The sequence below is a fragment of the Eucyclogobius newberryi genome, unplaced genomic scaffold (genome assembly GCF_026437365.1).
Source record: "Eucyclogobius newberryi isolate DKJ021-1_F unplaced genomic scaffold, fEucNew1.0.hap1 SCAF_7, whole genome shotgun sequence".
NCBI lineage: Eukaryota > Metazoa > Chordata > Actinopteri > Gobiiformes > Gobiidae > Eucyclogobius > Eucyclogobius newberryi.
This window is the reverse complement of record NW_027316389.1, coordinates 41,647,682-41,667,467: the sequence shown is the minus strand read 5'-3', so window position 1 is coordinate 41,667,467 and position 19,786 is coordinate 41,647,682. Positions and strand designations below refer to the sequence as shown.

At 55.3% G+C, this 19,786-nt stretch overlaps 37 non-coding genes across 37 annotated transcripts; 21 read left to right on the top strand and 16 right to left on the bottom strand.

Annotated features, from left to right (window-relative positions):
* Positions 1-3,688: 3,688 nt before the first annotated feature.
* trnad-guc (transfer RNA aspartic acid (anticodon GUC)) lies at positions 3,689-3,760 on the bottom strand. Its single transcript has one exon. It is a non-coding gene; the product is annotated as a tRNA-Asp (tRNA).
* Positions 3,761-3,962: 202 nt separating this feature from the next.
* trnav-aac (transfer RNA valine (anticodon AAC)) lies at positions 3,963-4,035 on the bottom strand. Its single transcript has one exon. It is a non-coding gene; the product is annotated as a tRNA-Val (tRNA).
* A 134-nt stretch (positions 4,036-4,169) lies between these two features.
* On the top strand, positions 4,170-4,283 carry LOC140349775 (U5 spliceosomal RNA). The gene has a single exon (XR_011924694.1). It is a non-coding gene; the product is annotated as a U5 spliceosomal RNA (small nuclear RNA).
* A 288-nt stretch (positions 4,284-4,571) lies between these two features.
* LOC140350312 (U1 spliceosomal RNA) lies at positions 4,572-4,737 on the top strand. Its single transcript, XR_011925173.1, has one exon. It is a non-coding gene; the product is annotated as a U1 spliceosomal RNA (small nuclear RNA).
* Positions 4,738-4,902: 165 nt separating this feature from the next.
* LOC140349731 (U2 spliceosomal RNA) lies at positions 4,903-5,094 on the top strand. Its single transcript, XR_011924651.1, has one exon. It is a non-coding gene; the product is annotated as a U2 spliceosomal RNA (small nuclear RNA).
* A 415-nt stretch (positions 5,095-5,509) lies between these two features.
* trnav-cac (transfer RNA valine (anticodon CAC)) lies at positions 5,510-5,582 on the bottom strand. Its single transcript has one exon. It is a non-coding gene; the product is annotated as a tRNA-Val (tRNA).
* An 81-nt stretch (positions 5,583-5,663) lies between these two features.
* Positions 5,664-5,735, bottom strand: trnad-guc (transfer RNA aspartic acid (anticodon GUC)). Its single transcript has one exon. It is a non-coding gene; the product is annotated as a tRNA-Asp (tRNA).
* Positions 5,736-6,628: 893 nt separating this feature from the next.
* Positions 6,629-6,701, bottom strand: trnav-aac (transfer RNA valine (anticodon AAC)). Its single transcript has one exon. It is a non-coding gene; the product is annotated as a tRNA-Val (tRNA).
* A 134-nt stretch (positions 6,702-6,835) lies between these two features.
* Positions 6,836-6,949, top strand: LOC140349820 (U5 spliceosomal RNA). The gene has a single exon (XR_011924736.1). It is a non-coding gene; the product is annotated as a U5 spliceosomal RNA (small nuclear RNA).
* Positions 6,950-7,231: 282 nt separating this feature from the next.
* Positions 7,232-7,397, top strand: LOC140350311 (U1 spliceosomal RNA). Its single transcript, XR_011925172.1, has one exon. It is a non-coding gene; the product is annotated as a U1 spliceosomal RNA (small nuclear RNA).
* A 165-nt stretch (positions 7,398-7,562) lies between these two features.
* LOC140349697 (U2 spliceosomal RNA) lies at positions 7,563-7,754 on the top strand. Its single transcript, XR_011924617.1, has one exon. It is a non-coding gene; the product is annotated as a U2 spliceosomal RNA (small nuclear RNA).
* A 415-nt stretch (positions 7,755-8,169) lies between these two features.
* On the bottom strand, positions 8,170-8,242 carry trnav-cac (transfer RNA valine (anticodon CAC)). Its single transcript has one exon. It is a non-coding gene; the product is annotated as a tRNA-Val (tRNA).
* A 564-nt stretch (positions 8,243-8,806) lies between these two features.
* LOC140349774 (U5 spliceosomal RNA) lies at positions 8,807-8,920 on the top strand. The gene has a single exon (XR_011924693.1). It is a non-coding gene; the product is annotated as a U5 spliceosomal RNA (small nuclear RNA).
* Positions 8,921-9,207: 287 nt separating this feature from the next.
* On the top strand, positions 9,208-9,373 carry LOC140349657 (U1 spliceosomal RNA). Its single transcript, XR_011924581.1, has one exon. It is a non-coding gene; the product is annotated as a U1 spliceosomal RNA (small nuclear RNA).
* Positions 9,374-9,538: 165 nt separating this feature from the next.
* LOC140349696 (U2 spliceosomal RNA) lies at positions 9,539-9,730 on the top strand. Its single transcript, XR_011924616.1, has one exon. It is a non-coding gene; the product is annotated as a U2 spliceosomal RNA (small nuclear RNA).
* A 414-nt stretch (positions 9,731-10,144) lies between these two features.
* On the bottom strand, positions 10,145-10,217 carry trnav-cac (transfer RNA valine (anticodon CAC)). The gene has a single exon. It is a non-coding gene; the product is annotated as a tRNA-Val (tRNA).
* Positions 10,218-10,298: 81 nt separating this feature from the next.
* trnad-guc (transfer RNA aspartic acid (anticodon GUC)) lies at positions 10,299-10,370 on the bottom strand. Its single transcript has one exon. It is a non-coding gene; the product is annotated as a tRNA-Asp (tRNA).
* Positions 10,371-10,780: 410 nt separating this feature from the next.
* On the top strand, positions 10,781-10,894 carry LOC140349817 (U5 spliceosomal RNA). Its single transcript, XR_011924733.1, has one exon. It is a non-coding gene; the product is annotated as a U5 spliceosomal RNA (small nuclear RNA).
* A 287-nt stretch (positions 10,895-11,181) lies between these two features.
* On the top strand, positions 11,182-11,347 carry LOC140349643 (U1 spliceosomal RNA). The gene has a single exon (XR_011924568.1). It is a non-coding gene; the product is annotated as a U1 spliceosomal RNA (small nuclear RNA).
* A 164-nt stretch (positions 11,348-11,511) lies between these two features.
* Positions 11,512-11,703, top strand: LOC140349695 (U2 spliceosomal RNA). The gene has a single exon (XR_011924615.1). It is a non-coding gene; the product is annotated as a U2 spliceosomal RNA (small nuclear RNA).
* A 414-nt stretch (positions 11,704-12,117) lies between these two features.
* trnav-cac (transfer RNA valine (anticodon CAC)) lies at positions 12,118-12,190 on the bottom strand. Its single transcript has one exon. It is a non-coding gene; the product is annotated as a tRNA-Val (tRNA).
* An 81-nt stretch (positions 12,191-12,271) lies between these two features.
* On the bottom strand, positions 12,272-12,343 carry trnad-guc (transfer RNA aspartic acid (anticodon GUC)). The gene has a single exon. It is a non-coding gene; the product is annotated as a tRNA-Asp (tRNA).
* Positions 12,344-12,753: 410 nt separating this feature from the next.
* LOC140349816 (U5 spliceosomal RNA) lies at positions 12,754-12,867 on the top strand. The gene has a single exon (XR_011924732.1). It is a non-coding gene; the product is annotated as a U5 spliceosomal RNA (small nuclear RNA).
* A 287-nt stretch (positions 12,868-13,154) lies between these two features.
* On the top strand, positions 13,155-13,320 carry LOC140349642 (U1 spliceosomal RNA). The gene has a single exon (XR_011924567.1). It is a non-coding gene; the product is annotated as a U1 spliceosomal RNA (small nuclear RNA).
* A 164-nt stretch (positions 13,321-13,484) lies between these two features.
* LOC140349694 (U2 spliceosomal RNA) lies at positions 13,485-13,676 on the top strand. Its single transcript, XR_011924614.1, has one exon. It is a non-coding gene; the product is annotated as a U2 spliceosomal RNA (small nuclear RNA).
* Positions 13,677-14,091: 415 nt separating this feature from the next.
* trnav-cac (transfer RNA valine (anticodon CAC)) lies at positions 14,092-14,164 on the bottom strand. The gene has a single exon. It is a non-coding gene; the product is annotated as a tRNA-Val (tRNA).
* An 81-nt stretch (positions 14,165-14,245) lies between these two features.
* Positions 14,246-14,317, bottom strand: trnad-guc (transfer RNA aspartic acid (anticodon GUC)). The gene has a single exon. It is a non-coding gene; the product is annotated as a tRNA-Asp (tRNA).
* A 408-nt stretch (positions 14,318-14,725) lies between these two features.
* On the top strand, positions 14,726-14,839 carry LOC140349773 (U5 spliceosomal RNA). Its single transcript, XR_011924692.1, has one exon. It is a non-coding gene; the product is annotated as a U5 spliceosomal RNA (small nuclear RNA).
* A 287-nt stretch (positions 14,840-15,126) lies between these two features.
* Positions 15,127-15,292, top strand: LOC140350310 (U1 spliceosomal RNA). The gene has a single exon (XR_011925171.1). It is a non-coding gene; the product is annotated as a U1 spliceosomal RNA (small nuclear RNA).
* Positions 15,293-15,457: 165 nt separating this feature from the next.
* Positions 15,458-15,649, top strand: LOC140349693 (U2 spliceosomal RNA). Its single transcript, XR_011924613.1, has one exon. It is a non-coding gene; the product is annotated as a U2 spliceosomal RNA (small nuclear RNA).
* Positions 15,650-16,065: 416 nt separating this feature from the next.
* On the bottom strand, positions 16,066-16,138 carry trnav-cac (transfer RNA valine (anticodon CAC)). Its single transcript has one exon. It is a non-coding gene; the product is annotated as a tRNA-Val (tRNA).
* An 81-nt stretch (positions 16,139-16,219) lies between these two features.
* On the bottom strand, positions 16,220-16,291 carry trnad-guc (transfer RNA aspartic acid (anticodon GUC)). Its single transcript has one exon. It is a non-coding gene; the product is annotated as a tRNA-Asp (tRNA).
* A 410-nt stretch (positions 16,292-16,701) lies between these two features.
* LOC140349772 (U5 spliceosomal RNA) lies at positions 16,702-16,815 on the top strand. Its single transcript, XR_011924691.1, has one exon. It is a non-coding gene; the product is annotated as a U5 spliceosomal RNA (small nuclear RNA).
* A 287-nt stretch (positions 16,816-17,102) lies between these two features.
* LOC140349654 (U1 spliceosomal RNA) lies at positions 17,103-17,268 on the top strand. Its single transcript, XR_011924578.1, has one exon. It is a non-coding gene; the product is annotated as a U1 spliceosomal RNA (small nuclear RNA).
* A 165-nt stretch (positions 17,269-17,433) lies between these two features.
* Positions 17,434-17,625, top strand: LOC140349692 (U2 spliceosomal RNA). Its single transcript, XR_011924612.1, has one exon. It is a non-coding gene; the product is annotated as a U2 spliceosomal RNA (small nuclear RNA).
* A 416-nt stretch (positions 17,626-18,041) lies between these two features.
* trnav-cac (transfer RNA valine (anticodon CAC)) lies at positions 18,042-18,114 on the bottom strand. The gene has a single exon. It is a non-coding gene; the product is annotated as a tRNA-Val (tRNA).
* Positions 18,115-18,195: 81 nt separating this feature from the next.
* Positions 18,196-18,267, bottom strand: trnad-guc (transfer RNA aspartic acid (anticodon GUC)). The gene has a single exon. It is a non-coding gene; the product is annotated as a tRNA-Asp (tRNA).
* Between the last annotated feature and the right edge of the window lie 1,519 nt (positions 18,268-19,786).

Genomic DNA, 19,786 nt, shown 5'->3' with positions numbered 1-19,786 from the left:
ATCCCCCATCATCAGTGCACTGTTTGACCCCAGAAAAGCACTCCCCTGGGGCCTGGAGGTGATCTGACCATCATAGTATAGTACACTATACCCCTGAGGGACTTAGAGTAAAAACCGAAATAGTACACTATACTCGAAAAATTTCAAAGTGTGGTTAAGAGTACCAAGGGCACGGGCTTCCATGTCAGAGTACCAAGGGCACGGGCTTCCAGGCGGCTGCCCCTAAGGGGTTTAGCCCGCGAGGGGGTGCTTAAGGGTGGGTCCCCGGGTTCGGAGGGAGAGCCTGGTCCCCGGTGGTCATCCCCGGAGTCCCGGAGCCCAGGACCCGGGGAAGAGTGTGCCCGGGTCAAGGCTGAGTCTGGTGGAGTGGGGGGGTGGCCGTGGAGGTGCTCCAGGGGCTCCAGGGGTTCCAGGGGGTGCTCAGTGGGGGCCATGCCCAGCCAGAGTTGCCCTTCCCCGGGGGTGAGTCTGGAGGAGTGGGGGGTGGCTCTGGAGGTGCTCCGGGGGTTCCAGGGGGTGCTCGGCGGAGGCCATGCCCAGCCAGAGTGGCCCTTCCCCGGGCAGAGTCTAGGGAGAGTGGGGGGTGGCTCTGGAGGTGCTCCCGGGGCTCCAGGGGTTCCAGGGGGTGCTCAGTGGAGGCCATGCCCAGCCAGAGTGTCCCTTCCCCGGGGTGAGTCTGGGGAGAGTGGGGGGTGGCTCTGGGGGTGCTCCGGGGGCTCCAGGGAGTGCTTGGTGGAGACCATGCCCAGCCAGAGTGGCCCTTCCCCGGGGTGAGTCTGGGGAGAGTGGGGGGTGGCTCTGGAGGGCCTCCGGGGGTTCCAGGGGGTGCTCGGCGGAGGCCATGCCCAGCCAGAGTGGCCCTTCCCCGGGCAGAGTCTGGGGAGAGTGGGGGGTGGCTCTGGAGGTTCTCCCGGGGCTCCAGGGGTTCCAGGGGGTGCTCAGTGGAGGCCATGCCCAGCCAGAGTGTCCCGTCCCCGGGGTGAGTCTGGAGGAGTGGGGGGTGGCTCTGGAGGTGCTCCGGGGGCTCCAGGGGGTGCTTGGTGGAGGCCATGCCCAGCCAGAGTGTCCCTTCCCCGGGGTGAGTCTGGAGGAGTGGGGGGGTGGCTCTGGAGGTGCTCCGGGGGGTTCCAGGGGGTGCTCGGCGGAGGCCATGCCCGGCCAGAGTGTCCCTTCCCCGGGCAGAGTCTGGGGAGAGTGGGGGGTGGCTCTGGAGGTGCTCCGGGGGCTCCAGGGGTTCCAGGGGGTGCTCGGCGGAGGCCATGCCCAGCCAGAGTGTCCCTTCCCCGGGGTGAGTCTGGAGGAGTGGGGGGTGGCTCTGGAGGTTCTCCGGGGGCTCCAGGGGGTGCTTGGTGGAGGCCATGCCCGGCCAGAGTGTCCCTTCCCCGGGGTGAGTCTGGAGGAGTGGGGGGTGGCTCTGGAGGTGCTCCGGGGGCTCCAGGGGGTGCTCAGTGGAGGCCATGCCCAGCCAGAGTGGCCCTTCCCCGGGCATAGTCTGGGGAGAGTGGGGGGTGGCTCTGGAGGTGCTCCGGGGGCTCCAGGGGGTGCTCAGTGGAGGCCATGCCCAGCCAGAGTGGCCCTTCCCCGGGCAGAGTCTGGAGGAGTGGGGGGTGGCTCTGGAGGTGCTCCGGGGGCTCCAGGGGGTGCTCGGTGGAGGCCATGCCCAGCCAGAGTGGCCCTTCCCCGGGCATAGTCTGGGGAGAGTGGGGGGTGGCTCTGGAGGTGCTCCGGGGGCTCCAGGGGGTGCTCAGTGGAGGCCATGCCCAGCCAGAGTGTCCCTTCCCCGGGCAGAGTCTGGAGGAGTGGGGGGTTGCTCTGGAGGTGCTCCGGGGGCTCCAGGGGTTCCAGGGGGTGCTCAGCGGAGGCCATGCCCAGCCAGAGTGGCCCTTCCCCGGGGTGAGTCTGGGGAGAGTGGGGGGTGGCTCTGGAGGTGCTCCGGGGGCTCCAGGGGGTGCTCAGCGGAGGCCATGCCCAGCCAAAGTGGCCCTTCCCCGAGCAGAATCTGGGGAGAGTGGGGGGTGGCTCTGGAGGTGCTCCGGGGGCTCCAGGGGGTGCTCAGTGGAGGCCATGCCCAGCCAGAGTGGCCCTTCCCCGGGGTGAGTCTGGAGGAGTGGGGGGTGGCTCTGGAGGAGCTCCAGGGGTTCCAGGGGGTGCTCGGCGGAGGCCATGCCCAGCCAGAGTGGCCCTTCCCCGGGCATAGTCTGGGGAGAGTGGGGGGTGGCTCTGGAGGTGCTCCGGGGGCTCCAGGGGGTGCTCAGTGGAGGCCATGCCCAGCCAGAGTGGCCCTTCCCCGGGCAGAGTCTGGAGGAGTGGGGGGTGGCTCTGGAGGTGCTCCGGGGGCTCCAGGGGTTCCAGGGGGTGCTCAGTGGGGGCCATGCCCAGCCAGAGTGGCCCTTCCCCGGGCAAAGTCTGGTCGTGTGCGGGGTGGATGATCCCTGCTCCGCCTCACGCGAGTTCGAGACCGGCTGGGTGCCCTTTTATCCATGAGGCACTGCACTGCCTCCGGCAGCCGAGTTCGGGGCCCGGTGAGGGCTCCAGGCTCCAGGGGCTCCGACCCGGAGCCTCCGACCCGCAGAAGGTGCTCCCTGGCCGGGCAAAGTCTGGCCGTGTGCGGGGTGGATGATCCCTGCTCCGCCTCACGCGAGTTCGAGACCGGCTGGGTGCCCTTTTATCCATGAGGCACTGCACTGCCTCCGGCAGCCGAGTTCGGGGCCCGGTGAGGGCTCCAGGCTCCAGGGGCTCCGACCCGGAGCCTCCGACCCGCAGAAGGTGCTCCCTGGCCGGGCAAAGTCTGGCCGTGTGCGGGGTGGATGATCCCTGCTCCGCCTCACGCGAGTTCGAGACCGGCTGGGTGCCCTTTTATCCATGAGGCACTGCACTGCCTCCGGCAGCCGAGTTCGGGGCCCGGTGAGGGCTCCAGGCTCCAGGGGCTCCGACCCGGAGCCTCCGACCCGCAGAAGGTGCTCCCTGGCCGGGCAAAGTCTGGCCGTGTGCGGGGTGGATGATCCCTGCTCCGCCTCACGCGAGTTCGAGACCGGCTGGGTGCCCTTTTATCCAAGAATCAACTGGAGTGTGGAGCTTCTACGGGCCTCCAGGGGCACTGCCGACCCAGAGCTGTGCCCCGGCTTCAGTTCTCTGTATCTCAGGAAGTTTTTTATTTATACATTTATTTCATCCATAATCTCTGGCGCCTAAAGGGTTAAACGCTTCCTTGCCGTTTCTCTGCTCCGGAAGTGGACAAAAATTCTCGGAGACGTTTTGAGTGGAAGGGCTGGATATTTCAAATCTCCCGCCAAAAGCCCTGACTGGAGAAGAGGGGGAGGGAAGGTGAAGTATCTGTTCCTAAACCCAACCCCCTTGGGAGGTAGCCCATTCCACGTAAACCCTTGTGCAAAATAGGCCACCTTTGGAATTTGAGTGGCCCCTTTGTGAAGTACAGTACATGTGACTAGTTGTTTTTTTTTTTTTGGGGGGGGGTCAAACGCAACACCGACTTTCAAACCCATCCTCGACAAGTAAAGTCTTCGCATGAGGGCGTGCTTCTGCCCGGTTTCGAGCCGGGGACCTTTTGCGTGTGAGGCAAACGTGATAACCGCTACACTCCAGAAGCGATAGTGTAGCGCAGGTACGTTGGTGGGACAAGTCCTCAGCGTCAGTGCAACGCTTTCGTGCTGGGTAAAACGCACTTTCTCTCCCCGTCTGGGAATCGAACCCAGGTCTTCCGCGTGACAAGCGGAGATACTGTCCACTATACTAACGAGGACATATGGGGCTGCAGGGGGGCCCCTTTTTTTTTTTTTTTTTTTTGGGGCGTGTGTGTCGGTGTCTTTTTCCCCCGATCTCTGTGATGAAAAGTTTGAAGGACTACGCCGACAATTCCGCCGCTCCTCCCTCTTTTCTAGGAATAAACCATCGAGTTTGGAATGAACCGTGTCAAAGATTGAAGCAAACATAAAAGGAGGCTTTGTTTCTGCCCGGTTTCGAGCCGAGGACCTTTCGCGCGTTAGGCGAACGTGATAACCGCTACACTACAGAAACGACGTGCGAGCCTGTCGTGTCCCTTTTGCCGCGCGACCGCCGATGCAAATGAGCGCGTGAACAGAAGTACACTGCCCGTGATGAAGCCCCGTGTGCCCTCAAGTACTGGACGCCGTGTGGCGCTGCAACGTGGCACTCTTGTTTCTCTTCAGAGCGTATAAATCTTTCGCCTTTTACTAAAGATTTCCGTGGAGAGGGACAACAAGAGATCTTTCCAATTTTTTGATGCCCTGCTTCAATGCGGGGCTTTTCTACCTATGTCTAAAGCAAGCAAGCGGTCATCCTCCAAGAGCAAAGGTTGTGTCTTGTCGGCCTTTAAACATGCCCTTGCGTACCCTCCGTTTGGCATCCCGTGTTCAAGAACTTTAAAAAGTAAAAAAGAGTGCTTAGAACGCACAGACTTGCGTGTGTATCGCTGCCGTTTAACCTGGGGCTCAATCGTCGGGTGGAAGCTGGTCCATGCAAATGGCCGGAAGGACCATGCTGCCACATTGCCTCTTCCAGGGCCTGGGCCTTGGCTCGGAGCGGAGCAACTCATACTTACCTGGCAGGGGCGACACCATGATCAGGAAGGTGGTTCACCCAGGGCGAGGCTCGTCCATTGCACAAACAGGATGTGCTGACCCCTGTGAATTCCCCAAATGTGGGAATCTCAACTGCATAATTTCTGGTAGTGGGGGACTGCGTTCGCGCTCTCCCCTCTTGTTTTTTGTCAGAGGAAAAAAAAAAAAAACCAAAGGGTCGTTTCCATGTACGCCGCTCGCGCTCCGGCCCCTCCGCCGGGCGCTTTGCGCGGGCGCCGCTTTGGACCGTTGACGGGAGGGTCAGCGTGGGGAGAGCTCACTGCTCCCCGAACCCATTGTGGGCATCGCTTCTCGGCCTTTTGGCTAAGATCAAGTGTAGTATCTGTTCTTATCAGTTTAATATCTGATACGTCCCCTACCCGGGGACCGTATATTAAATTTATTTTTGGACCAGGGAGATGGAATTTGGGGCTTGCTCCGTCCACTCCGCGCATCGGCTCGGTATTGCAGTACCTCCGAGAACGGTGCACCTCCTCTCTCAGGTTTAAAAAAAAAAGTCATTCAGTTTGTTTTCGTCGTCACGTTACATGCAAATGTGCCATCATACCCTCATGTTAAACGCTTCCTTGCCGTTTGTCTGCTCCGGAAGTGGACAAAAATTCTCGGAGACGTTTTGAGTGGAAGGGCTGGATATTTCAAATCTCCCGCCAAAAGCCCTGACTGGAGAAGAGGGGGAGTGAGTGAAGTATCTGTTCCTAAACCCAACCCCCTTGGGAGGTAGCCCATTCCACGTAAACCCTTGTGCAAAATAGGCCACCTTTGGAATTTGAGTGGCCCCTTTGTGAAGTACAGTACATGTGACTAGTTGTTTTTTTTTTTTTTGGGGGGGGTCAAACGCAACACCGACTTTCAAACCCATCCTCGACAAGTAAAGTCTTCGCATGAGGGCGTGCTTCTGCCCGGTTTCGAGCCGGGGACCTTTTGCGTGTGAGGCAAACGTGATAACCGCTACACTACAGAAGCGATAGTGTAGCACAGGTATGTTGGTGGGACAAGTCCTCAGCGTCAGTGCAACGCTTTCGTGCTGGGTAAAACGCACTTTCTCTCCCCGTCTGGGAATCGAACCCAGGTCTTCCGCGTGACAAGCGGAGATACTGTCCACTATACTAACGAGGACATATGGCGCATCGGCTCGGTATTGCAGTACCTCCGAGAACGGTGCACCTCCTCTCTCAGGTTAAAAAAAGTCATTCAGTTTGTTTTCGCCGTCACGTTACATGCAAATGTGCCATCATACCCTCATGTTAAACGCTTCCTTGCCGTTTGTCTGCTCCGGAAGTGGACAAAAATTCTCGGAGACGTTTTGAGTGGAAGGGCTGGATATTTCAAATCTCCCGCCAAAAGCCCTGACTGGAGAAGAGGGGGAGGGAAGGTGAAGTATCTGTTCCTAAACCCAACCCCCTTGGGAGGTAGCCCATTCCACGTAAACCCTTGTGCAAAATAGGCCACCTTTGGAATTTGAGTGGCCCCTTTGTGGAGTACAGTACATGTGACTAGTTGTTTTTTTTTTTTTGGGGGGGGGTCAAACGCAACACCGACTTTCAAACCCATCCTCGACAAGTAAAGTCTTCGCATGAGGGCGTGCTTCTGCCCGGTTTTGAGCCGGGGACCTTTTGCGTGTGAGGCAAACGTGATAACCGCTACACTACAGAAGCGATAGTGTAGCGCAGGTACGTTGGTGGGACAAGTCCTCAGCGTCAGTGCAACGCTTTCGTGCTGGGTAAAACGCACTTTCTCTCCCCGTCTGGGAATCGAACCCAGGTCTTCCGCGTGACAAGCGGAGACACTGTCCACTATACTAACGAGGACATATGGGGCTGCAGGGGGGCCCCTTTTTTTTTTTTTTTTTTTGGGGCGTGTGTGTCGGTGTCTTTTTCCCCCGATCTCTGTGATGAAAAGTTTGAAGGACTACGCCGACAATTCCGCCGCTCCTCCCTCTTTTCTAGGAATAAACCATCGAGTTTGGAATGAACCGTGTCAAAGATTGAAGCAAACATAAAAGGAGGCTTTGTTTCTGCCCGGTTTCGAGCCGAGGACCTTTCGCGCGTTAGGCGAACGTGATAACCGCTACACTACAGAAACGACGTGCGAGCCTGTCGTGTCCCTTTTGCCGCGCGACCGCCGATGCAAATGAGCGCGTGAACAGAAGTACACTGCCCGTGATGAAGCCCCGTGTGCCCTCAAGTACTGGACGCCGTGTGGCGCTGCAACGTGGCACTCTTGTTTCTCTTCAGAGCGTATAAATCTTTCGCCTTTTACTAAAGATTTCTGTGGAGAGGGACAACAAGAGATCTTTCCAATTTTTTGATGCCCTGCTTCAATGCGGGGCTTTTCTACCTATGTCTAAAGCAAGCAAGCGGTCATCCTCCAAGAGCAAAGGTTGTGTCTTGTCGGCCTTTAAACATGCCCTTGCGTACCCTCCGTTTGGCATCCCGTGTTCAAGAACTTTAAAAGTAAAAAAGAGTGCTTAGAACGCACAGACTTGCGTGTGTATCGCTGCCGTTTAACCTGGGGCTCAATCGTCGGGTGGAAGCTGGTCCATGCAAATGGCCGGAAGGACCATGCTGCCACATTGCCTCTTCCAGGGCCTGGGCCTTGGCTCGGAGCAACTCATACTTACCTGGCAGGGGCGACACCATGATCAGGAAGGTGGTTCACCCAGGGCGAGGCTCGTCCATTGCACAAACAGGATGTGCTGACCCCTGTGAATTCCCCAAATGTGGGAATCTCAACTGCATAATTTCTGGTAGTGGGGGACTGCGTTCGCGCTCTCCCCTCTTGTTTTTTGTCAGAGGAAAAAAAAAAAAACCCAAAGGGTCGTTTCCATGTACGCCGCTCGCGCTCCGGCCCCTTCGCCGGGCGCTTTGCGCGGGCGCCGCTTTGGACCGTTGACGGGAGGGTCAGCGTGGGGAGAGCTCACTGCTCCCCGAACCCATTGTGGGCATCGCTTCTCGGCCTTTTGGCTAAGATCAAGTGTAGTATCTGTTCTTATCAGTTTAATATCTGATACGTCCCCTACCCGGGGACCGTATATTAAATTGATTTTTGGACCAGGGAGATGGAATTTGGGGCTTGCTCCGTCCACTCCACGCATCGGCTCGGTATTGCAGTACCTCCGAGAACGGTGCACCTCCTCTCTCAGGTTAAAAAAAGTCATTCAGTTTGTTTTCGCCGTCACGTTACATGCAAATGTGCCATCATACCCTCATGTTAAACGCTTCCTTGCCGTTTGTCTGCTCCGGAAGTGGACAAAAATTCTCGGAGACGTTTTGAGTGGAAGGGCTGGATATTTCAAATCTCCCGCCAAAAGCCCTGACTGGAGAAGAGGGGGAGGGAAGGTGAAGTATCTGTTCCTAAACCCAACCCCCTTGGGAGGTAGCCCATTCCACGTAAACCCTTGTGCAAAATAGGCCACCTTTGGAATTTGAGTGGCCCCTTTGTGGAGTACAGTACATGTGACTAGTTGTTTTGTTTTTTTTTGGGGGGGGGGTCAAACGCAACACCGACTTTCAAACCCATCCTCGACAAGTAAAGTCTTCGCATGAGGGCGTGCTTCTGCCCGGTTTCGAGCCGGGGACCTTTTGCGTGTGAGGCAAACGTGATAACCGCTACACTACAGAAGCGATAGTGTAGCGCAGGTACGTTGGTGGGACAAGTCCTCAGCGTCAGTGCAACGCTTTCGTGCTGGGTAAAAAGCACTTTCTCTCCCCATCTGGGAATCGAACCCAGGTCTTCCGCGTGACAAGCGGAGATACTGTCCACTATACTAACGAGGACATATGGGGCTGCAGGGGGGCCCCTTTTTTTTTTTTTTTTTTTTCTGGGGCGTGTGTGTCGGTGTCTTTTTCCCCCGATCTCTGTGATGAAAAGTTTGAAGGACTACGCCGACAATTCCGCCGCTCCTCCCTCTTTTCTAGGAATAAACCATCGAGTTTGGAATGAACCGTGTCAAAGATTGAAGCAAACATAAAAGGAGGCTTTGTTTCTGCCCGGTTTCGAGCCGAGGACCTTTCGCGCGTTAGGCGAACGTGATAATCGCTACACTACAGAAACGACATGCGAACCTGTCGTGTCCCTTTTGCCGCGCGACCGCCGATGCAAATGAGCGCGTGAACAGAAGTACACTGCCCGTGATGAAGCCCCGTGTGCCCTCAAGTACTGGACGCCGTGTGGCGCTGCAACGTGGCACTCTTGTTTCTCTTCAGAGCGTATAAATCTTTCGCCTTTTACTAAAGATTTCCGTGGAGAGGGACAACAAGAGATCTTTCCAATTTTTTGATGCCCTGCTTCAATGCGGGGCTTTTCTACCTATGTCTAAAGCAAGCAAGCGGTCATCCTCCAAGAGCAAAGGTTGTGTCTTGTCGGCCTTTAAACATGCCCTTGCGTACCCTCCGTTTGGCATCCCGTGTTCAAGAACTTTAAAAGTAAAAAAGAGTGCTTAGAACGCACAGACTTGCGTGTGTATCGCTGCCGTTTGACCTGGGGCTCAATCGTCGGGTGGAAGCTGGTCCATGCAAATGGCCGGAAGGACCATGCTGCCACATTGCCTCTTCCAGGGCCTGGGCCTTGGCTCGGAGCGGAGCAACTCATACTTACCTGGCAGGGGCGACACCATGATCAGGAAGGTGGTTCACCCAGGTCGAGGCTCGTCCATTGCACGAACAGGATGTGCTGACCCCTGTGAATTCCCCAAATGTGGGAATCTCAACTGCATAATTTCTGGTAGTGGGGGACTGCGTTCGCGCTCTCCCCTCTTGTTTTTTGTCAGAGGAAAAAAAAAAAAAAACAAAGGGTCGTTTCCATGTACGCCGCTCGCGCTCCGGCCCCTCCGCCGGGCGCTTTGCGCGGGCGCCGCTTTGGACCGTTGACGGGAGGGTCAGCGTGGGGAGAGCTCACTGCTCCCCGAACCCATTGTGGGCATCGCTTCTCGGCCTTTTGGCTAAGATCAAGTGTAGTATCTGTTCTTATCAGTTTAATATCTGATACGTCCCCTACCCGGGGACCGTATATTAAATTGATTTTTGGACCAGGGAGATGGAATTTGGGGCTTGCTCCGTCCACTCCACGCATCGGCTCGGTATTGCAGTACCTCCGAGAACGGTGCACCTCCTCTCTCAGGTTAAAAAAAGTCATTCAGTTTGTTTTCGCCGTCACGTTACATGCAAATGTGCCATCATACCCTCATGTTAAACGCTTCCTTGCCGTTTGTCTGCTCCGGAAGTGGACAAAAATTCTCGGAGACGTTTTGAGTGGAAGGGCTGGATATTTCAAATCTCCCGCCAAAAGCCCTGACTGGAGAAGAGGGGGAGGGAAGGTGAAGTATCTGTTCCTAAACCCAACCCCCTTGGGAGGTAGCCCATTCCACGTAAACCCTTGTGCAAAATAGGCCACCTTTGGAATTTGAGTGGCCCCTTTGTGAAGTACAGTACATGTGACTAGTTTTTTTTTTTTTTTTTTGGGGGGGGTCAAACGCAACACCGACTTTCAAACCCATCCTCGACAAGTAAAGTCTTCGCATGAGGGCGTGCTTCTGCCCGGTTTCGAGCCGGGGACCTTTTGCGTGTGAGGCAAACGTGATAACCGCTACACTACAGAAGCGATAGTGTAGCGCAGGTACGTTGGTGGGACAAGTCCTCAGCGTCAGTGCAACGCTTTCGTGCTGGGTAAAACGCACTTTCTCTCCCCGTCTGGGAATCGAACCCAGGTCTTCCGCGTGACAAGCGGAGATACTGTCCACTATACTAACGAGGACATATGGGGCTGCAGGGGGGCCCCTTTTTTTTTTTTTTTTTTTTTGGGGCGTGTGTGTCGGTGTCTTTTTCCCCCGATCTCTGTGATGAAAAGTTTGAAGGACTACGCCGACAATTCCGCCGCTCCTCCCTCTTTTCTAGGAATAAACCATCGAGTTTGGAATGAACCGTGTCAAAGATTGAAGCAAACATAAAAGGAGGCTTTGTTTCTGCCCGGTTTCGAGCCGAGGACCTTTCGCGCGTTAGGCGAACGTTATAACCGCTACACTACAGAAACAACGTGCGAGCCTGTCGTGTCCCTTTTGCCGCGCGACCGACGATGCAAATGAGCGCGTGAACAGAAGTACACTGCCCGTGATGAAGCCCCGTGTGCCCTCAAGTACTGGACGCCGTGTGGCGCTGCAACGTGGCACTCTTGTTTCTCTTCAGAGCGTATAAATCTTTCGCCTTTTACTAAAGATTTCCGTGGGGAGGGACAACAAGAGATCTTTCCAATTTTTTGATGCCCTGCTTCAATGCGGGGCTTTTCTACCTATGTCTAAAGCAAGCAAGCGGTCATCCTCCAAGAGCAAAGGTTGTGTCTTGTCGGCCTTTAAACATGCCCTTGCGTACCCTCCGTTTGGTATCCCGTGTTCAAGAACTTTAAAAGTAAAAAAGAGTGCTTAGAACGCACAGACTTGCGTGTGTATCGCTGCCGTTTAACCTGGGGCTCAATCGTCGGGTGGAAGCTGGTCCATGCAAATGGCCGGAAGGACCATGCTGCCACATTGCCTCTTCCAGGGCCTGGGCCTTGGCTCGGAGCGGAGCAACTCATACTTACCTGGCAGGGGCGACACCATGATCAGGAAGGTGGTTCCCCCAGGGCGAGGCTCGTCCATTGCACAAACAGGATGTGCTGACCCCTGTGAATTCCCCAAATGTGGGAATCTCAACTGCATAATTTCTGGTAGTGGGGGACTGCGTTCGCGCTCTCCCCTCTTGTTTTTTGTCAGAGGAAAAAAAAAAAAACCCAAAGGGTCGTTTCCATGTTTGCGCTCGCGCTCCGGCCCCTCCGCCGGGCGCTTGGCGCGGGCGCCGCTTTGGACCGTTGACGGGAGGGTCAGCGTGGGGAGAGCTCACTGCTCCCCGAACCCATTGTGGGCATCGCTTCTCGGCCTTTTGGCTAAGATCAAGTGTAGTATCTGTTCTTATCAGTTTAATATCTGATACGTCCCCTACCCGGGGACCGTATATTAAATTGATTTTTGGACCAGGGAGATGGAATTTGGGGCTTGCTCCGTCCACTCCACGCATCGGCTCGGTATTGCAGTACCTCCGAGAACGGTGCACCTCCTCTCTCAGGTTAAAAAAAGTCATTCAGTTTGTTTTCGCCGTCACGTTACATGCAAATGTGCCATCATACCCTCATGTTAAACGCTTCCTTGCCGTTTGTCTGCTCCGGAAGTGGACAAAAATTCTCGGAGACGTTTTGAGTGGAAGGGCTGGATATTTCAAATCTCCCGCCAAAAGCCCTGACTGGAGAAGAGGGGGAGGGAAGGTGAAGTATCTGTTCCTAAACCCAACCCCCTTGGGAGGTAGCCCATTCCACGTAAACCCTTGTGCAAAATAGGCCACCTTTGGAATTTGAGTGGCCCCTTTGTGAAGTACAGTACATGTGACTAGTTTTTTTTTTTTTTTTTTGGGGGGGGTCAAACGCAACACCGACTTTCAAACCCATCCTCGACAAGTAAAGTCTTCGCATGAGGGCGTGCTTCTGCCCGGTTTCGAGCCGGGGACCTTTTGCGTGTGAGGCAAACGTGATAACCGCTACACTACAGAAGCGATAGTGTAGCGCAGGTACGTTGGTGGGACAAGTCCTCAGCGTCAGTGCAACGCTTTCGTGCTGGGTAAAACGCACTTTCTCTCCCCGTCTGGGAATCGAACCCAGGTCTTCCGCGTGACAAGCGGAGATACTGTCCACTATACTAACGAGGACATATGGGGCTGCAGGGGGGCCCCTTTTTTTTTTTTTTTTTTTTTGGGGCGTGTGTGTCGGTGTCTTTTTCCCCCGATCTCTGTGATGAAAAGTTTGAAGGACTACGCCGACAATTCCGCCGCTCCTCCCTCTTTTCTAGGAATAAACCATCGAGTTTGGAATGAACCGTGTCAAAGATTGAAGCAAACATAAAAGGAGGCTTTGTTTCTGCCCGGTTTCGAGCCGAGGACCTTTCGCGCGTTAGGCGAACGTTATAACCGCTACACTACAGAAACAACGTGCGAGCCTGTCGTGTCCCTTTTGCCGCGCGACCGACGATGCAAATGAGCGCGTGAACAGAAGTACACTGCCCGTGATGAAGCCCCGTGTGCCCTCAAGTACTGGACGCCGTGTGGCGCTGCAACGTGGCACTCTTGTTTCTCTTCAGAGCGTATAAATCTTTCGCCTTTTACTAAAGATTTCCGTGGGGAGGGACAACAAGAGATCTTTCCAATTTTTTGATGCCCTGCTTCAATGCGGGGCTTTTCTACCTATGTCTAAAGCAAGCAAGCGGTCATCCTCCAAGAGCAAAGGTTGTGTCTTGTCGGCCTTTAAACATGCCCTTGCGTACCCTCCGTTTGGTATCCCGTGTTCAAGAACTTTAAAAGTAAAAAAGAGTGCTTAGAACGCACAGACTTGCGTGTGTATCGCTGCCGTTTAACCTGGGGCTCAATCGTCGGGTGGAAGCTGGTCCATGCAAATGGCCGGAAGGACCATGCTGCCACATTGCCTCTTCCAGGGCCTGGGCCTTGGCTCGGAGCGGAGCAACTCATACTTACCTGGCAGGGGCGACACCATGATCAGGAAGGTGGTTCCCCCAGGGCGAGGCTCGTCCATTGCACAAACAGGATGTGCTGACCCCTGTGAATTCCCCAAATGTGGGAATCTCAACTGCATAATTTCTGGTAGTGGGGGACTGCGTTCGCGCTCTCCCCTCTTGTTTTTTGTCAGAGGAAAAAAAAAAAAACCCAAAGGGTCGTTTCCATGTTTGCGCTCGCGCTCCGGCCCCTCCGCCGGGCGCTTGGCGCGGGCGCCGCTTTGGACCGTTGACGGGAGGGTCAGCGTGGGGAGAGCTCACTGCTCCCCGAACCCATTGTGGGCATCGCTTCTCGGCCTTTTGGCTAAGATCAAGTGTAGTATCTGTTCTTATCAGTTTAATATCTGATACGTCCCCTACCCGGGGACCGTATATTAAATTGATTTTTGGACCAGGGAGATGGAATTTGGGGCTTGCTCCGTCCACTCCACGCATCGGCTCGGTATTGCAGTACCTCCGAGAACGGTGCACCTCCTCTCTCAGGTTAAAAAAAGTCATTCAGTTTGTTTTCGCCGTCACGTTACATGCAAATGTGCCATCATACCCTCATGTTAAACGCTTCCTTGCCGTTAGTCTGCTCCGGAAGTGGACAAAAATTCTCGGAGACGTTTTGAGTGGAAGGGCTGGATATTTCAAATCTCCCGCCAAAAGCCCTTACTGGAGAAGAGGGGGAGGGAAGGTGAAGTATCTGTTCCTAAACCCAACCCCCTTGGGAGGTAGCCCATTCCACGTAAACCCTTGTGCAAAATAGGCCACCTTTGGAATTTGAGTGGCCCCTTTGTGAAGTACAGTACATGTGACTAGTTGTTTTGTTTTTTTTTTGGGGGGGGGTCAAACGCAACACCGACTTTCAAACCCATCCTCGACAAGTAAAGTCTTCGCATGAGGGCGTGCTTCTGCCCGGTTTCGAGCCGGGGACCTTTTGCGTGTGAGGCAAACGTGATAACCGCTACACTACAGAAGCGATAGTGTAGCGCAGGTACGTTGGTGGGACAAGTCCTCAGCGTCAGTGCAACGCTTTCGTGCTGGGTAAAACGCACTTTCTCTCCCCGTCTGGGAATCGAACCCAGGTCTTCCGCGTGACAAGCGGAGATACTGTCCACTATACTAACGAGGACATATGAGGCTGCAGAGGGGCCCCTTTTTTTTTTTTTTTTTTTTGGGGCGTGTGTGTCGGTGTCTTTTTCCCCCGATCTCTGTGATGAAAAGTTTGAAGGACTACGCCGACAATTCCGCCGCTCCTCCCTCTTTTCTAGGAATAAACCATCGAGTTTGGAATGAACCGTGTCAAAGATTGAAGCAAACATAAAAGGAGGCTTTGTTTCTGCCCGTTTCGAGCCGAGGACCTTTCGTCCGTTAGGCGAACGTGATAACCGCTACACTACAGAAACGACGTGCGAGCCTGTCGTGTCCCTTTTGCCGCGCGACCGCCGATGCAAATGAGCGCGTGAACAGAAGTACACTGCCCGTGATGAAGCCCCGTGTGCCCTCAAGTACTGGACGCCGTGTGGCGCTGCAACGTGGCACTCTTGTTTCTCTTCAGAGCGTATAAATCTTTCGCCTTTTACTAAAGATTTCCGTGGAGAGGGACAACAAGAGATCTTTCCAATTTTTTGATGCCCTGCTTCAATGCGGGGCTTTTCTACCTATGTCTAAAGCAAGCAAGCGGTCATCCTCCAAGAGCAAAGGTTGTGTCTTGTCGGCCTTTAAACATGCCCTTGCGTACCCTCCGTTTGGCATCCCGTGTTCAAGAACTTTAAAAGTAAAAAAGAGTGCTTAGAACGCACAGACTTGCGTGTGTATCGCTGCCGTTTAACCTGGGGCTCAATCGTGGGGTGGAAGCTGGTCCATGCAAATGGCCGGAAGGACCATGCTGCCACATTGCCTCTTCCAGGGCCTGGGCCTTGGCTCGGAGCGGAGCAACTCATACTTACCTGGCAGGGGCGACACCATGATCAGGAAGGTGGTTCACCCAGGGCGAGGCTCGTCCATTGCACAAACAGGATGTGCTGACCCCTGTGAATTCCCCAAATGTGGGAATCTCAACTGCATAATTTCTGGTAGTGGGGGACTGCGTTCGCGCTCTCCCCTCTTGTTTTTTGTCAGAGGAAAAAAAAAAAAACCCAAAGGGTCGTTTCCATGTACGCCGCTCGCGCTCCGGCCCCTCCGCCGGGCGCTTTGCGCGGGCGCCGCTTTGGACCGTTGACGGGAGGGTCAGCGTGGGGAGAGCTCACTGCTCCCCGAACCCATTGTGGGCATCGCTTCTCGGCCTTTTGGCTAAGATCAAGTGTAGTATCTGTTCTTATCAGTTTAATATCTGATACGTCCCCTACCCGGGGACCGTATATTAAATTGATTTTTGGACCAGGGAGATGGAATTTGGGGCTTGCTCCGTCCACTCCACGCATCGGCTCGGTATTGCAGTACCTCCGAGAACGGTGCACCTCCTCTCTCAGGTTAAAAAAAGTCATTCAGTTTGTTTTCGCCGTCACGTTACATGCAAATGTGCCATCATACCCTCATGTTAAACGCTTCCTTGCCGTTTGTCTGCTCCGGAAGTGGACAAAAATTCTCGGAGACGTTTTGAGTGGAAGGGCTGGATATTTCAAATCTCCCGCCAAAAGCCCTGACTGGAGAAGAGGGGGAGGGAAGGTGAAGTATCTGTTCCTAAACCCAACCCCCTTGGGAGGTAGCCCATTCCACGTAAACCCTTGTGCAAAATAGGCCACCTTTGGAATTTGAGTGGCCCCTTTGTGAAGTACAGTACATGTGACTAGTTGTTTTTTTTTTTTTTTGGGGGGGGGGTCAAACGCAACACCGACTTTCAAACCCATCCTCGACAAGTAAAGTCTTCGCATGAGGGCGTGCTTCTGCCCGGTTTCGAGCCGGGGACCTTTTGCGTGTGAGGCAAACGTGATAACCGCTACACTACAGAAGCGATAGTGTAGCGCAGGTACGTTGGTGGGACAAGTCCTCAGCGTCAGTGCAACGCTTTCGTGCTGGGTAAAACGCACTTTCTCTCCCCGTCTGGGAATCGAACCCAGGTCTTCCGCGTGACAAGCGGAGATACTGTCCACTATACTAACGAGGACATATGGGGCTGCAGGGGGGCCCCTTTTTTTTTTTTTTTTTTTTTGGGGCGTGTGTGTCGGTGTCTTTTTCCCCCGATCTCTGTGATGAAAAGTTTGAAGGACTACGCCGACAATTCCGCCGCTCCTCCCTCTTTTCTAGGAATAAACCATCGAGTTTGGAATGAACCGTGTCAAAGATTGAAGCAAACATAAAAGGAGGCTTTGTTTCTGCCCGGTTTCGAGCCGAGGACCTTTCGCGCATTAGGCGAACGTGATAACCGCTACACTACAGAAACGACGTGCGAGCCTGTCGTGTCCCTTTTGCCGCGCGACCGCCGATGCAAATGAGCGCGTGAACAGAAGTACACTGCCCGTGATGAAGCCCCGTGTGCCCTCAAGTACTGGACGCCGTGTGGCGCTGCAACGTGGCACTCTTGTTTCTCTTCAGAGCGTATAAATCTTTCGCCTTTTACTAAAGATTTCCGTGGAGAGGGACAACAAGAGATCTTTCCAATTTTTTGATGCCCTGCTTCAATGCGGGGCTTTTCTACCTATGTCTAAAGCAAGCGAGCGGGCATCCTCCAAGAGCAAAGGTTGTGTCTTGTCGGCCTTTAAACATGCCCTTGCGTACCCTCCGTTTGGCATCCCGTGTTCAAGAACTTTAAAAGTAAAAAAGAGTGCTTAGAACGCACAGACTTGCGTGTGTATCGCTGCCGTTTAACCTGGGGCTCAATCGTCGGGTGGAAGCTGGTCCATGCAAATGGCCGGAAGGACCATGCTGCCACATTGCCTCTTCCAGGGCCTGGGCCTTGGCTCGGAGCGGAGCAACTCATACTTACCTGGCAGGGACGACACCATGATCAGGAAGGTGGTTCACCCAGGGCGAGGCTCGTCCATTGCACAAACAGGATGTGCTGACCCCTGTGAATTCCCCAAATGTGGGAATCTCAACTGCATAATTTCTGGTAGTGGGGGACTGCGTTCGCGCTCTCCCCTCTTGTTTTTTGTCAGAGGAAAAAAAAAAAAACCCAAAGGGTCGTTTCCATGTACGCCGCTCGCGCTCCGGCCCCTCCGCCGGGCGCTTTGCGCGGGCGCCGCTTTGGACCGTTGACGGGAGGGTCAGCGTGGGGAGAGCTCACTGCTCCCCGAACCCATTGTGGGCATCGCTTCTCGGCCTTTTGGCTAAGATCAAGTGTAGTATCTGTTCTTATCAGTTTAATATCTGATACGTCCCCTACCCGGGGACCGTATATTAAATTGATTTTTGGACCAGGGAGATGGAATTTGGGGCTTGCTCCGTCCACTCCACGCATCGGCTCGGTATTGCAGTACCTCCGAGAACGGTGCACCTCCTCTCTCAGGTTAAAAAAAGTCATTCAGTTTGTTTTCGCCGTCACGTTACATGCAAATGTGCCATCATACCCTCATGTTAAACGCTTCCTTGCCGTTTGTCTGCTCCGGAAGTGGACAAAAATTCTCGGAGACGTTTTGAGTGGAAGGGCTGGATATTTCAAATCTCCCGCCAAAAGCCCTGACTGGAGAAGAGGGGGAGGGAAGGTGAAGTATCTGTTCCTAAACCCAACCCCCTTGGGAGGTAGCCCATTCCACGTAAACCCTTGTGCAAAATAGGCCACCTTTGGAATTTGAGTGGCCCCTTTGTGAAGTACAGTACATGTGACTAGTTGTTTTTTTTTTTTTTTGGGGGGGGGGTCAAACGCAACACCGACTTTCAAACCCATCCTCGACAAGTAAAGTCTTCGCATGAGGGCGTGCTTCTGCCCGGTTTCGAGCCGGGGACCTTTTGCGTGTGAGGCAAACGTGATAACCACTACACTACAGAAGCGATAGTGTAGCGCAGGTACGTTGGTGGGACAAGTCCTCAGCGTCAGTGCAACGCTTTCGTGCTGGGTAAAACGCACTTTCTCTCCCCGTCTGGGAATCGAACCCAGGTCTTCCGCGTGACAAGCGGAGATACTGTCCACTATACTAACGAGGACATATGGGGCTGCAGGGGGGCCTATGTCTAAAGCAAGCAAGCGGTCATCCTCCAAGAGCAAAGGTTGTGTCTTGTCGGCCTTTAAACATGCCCTTGCGTACCCTCCGTTTGGCATCCCGTGTTCAAGAACTTTAAAAGTAAAAAAGAGTGCTTAGAACGCACAGACTTGCGTGTGTATCGCTGCCGTTTAACCCTTTAGGCGCCAGAGATTATGGATGAAATAAATGTATAAATAAAAAACTTCCTGAGATACAGAGAACTGAAGCCGGGGCACAGCTCTGGGTCGGCAGTGCCCCTGGAGGCCCGTAGAAGCTCCACACTCCAGTTTATTCTTGGATAAAAGGGCACCCAGCCGGTCTCGAACTCGCGTGAGGCGGAGCAGGGATCATCCACCCCGCACACGGCCAGACTTTGCCCGGCCAGGGAGCACCTTCTGCGGGTCGGAGGCTCCGGGTCGGAGCCCCTGGAGCCTGGAGCCCTCACCGGGCCCCGAACTCGGCTGCCGGAGGCAGTGCAGTGCCTCATGGATAAAAGGGCACCCAGCCGGTCTCGAACTCGCGTGAGGCGGAGCAGGGATCATCCACCCCGCACACGGCCAGACTTTGCCCGGCCAGGGAGCACCTTCTGCGGGTCGGAGGCTCCGGGTCGGAGCCCCTGGAGCCTGGAGCCCTCACCGGGCCCCGAACTCGGCTGCCGGAGGAAGTGCAGTGCCTCATGGATAAAAGGGCACCCAGCCGGTCTCGAACTCGCGTGAGGCGGAGCAGGGATCATCCACCCGCACACGGCCAGACTTTGCCCGGCCAGGGAGCACCTTCTGCGGGTCGGAGGCTCCGGGTCGGAGCCCCTGGAGCCTGGAGCCCTCACCGGGCCCCGAACTCGGCTGCCGGAGGCAGTGCAGTGCCTCATGGATAAAAGGGCACCCAGCCGGTCTCGAACTCGCGTGAGGCGGAGCAGGGATCATCCACCCCGCACACGGCCAGACTTTGCCCGGCCAGGGAGCACCTTCTGCGGGTCGGAGGCTCCGGGTCGGAGCCCCTGGAGCCTGGAGCCCTCACCGGGCCCCGAACTCGGCTGCCGGAGGCAGTGCAGTGCCTCATGGATAAAAGGGCACCCAGCCGGTCTCGAACTCGCGTGAGGCGGAGCAGGGATCATCCACCCCACACACGGCCAGACTTTGCCCGGCCAGGGAGCACCTTCTGCGGGTCGGAGGCTCCGGGTCGGAGCCCCTGGAGCCTGGAGCCCTCACCGGGCCCCGAACTCGGCTGCCGGAGGAAGTGCAGTGCCTCATGGATAAAAGGGCACCCAGCCGGTCTCGAACTCGCGTGAGGCGGAGCAGGGATCATCCACCCGCACACGGCCAGACTTTGCCCGGCCAGGGAGCACCTTCTGCGGGTCGGAGCCCCTGGAGCCTGGAGCCCTCACCGGGCCCCGAACTCGGCTGCCGGAGGCAGTGCAGTGCCTCATGGATAAAAGGGCACCCAGCCGGTCTCGAACTCGCGTGAGGCGGAGCAGGGATCAT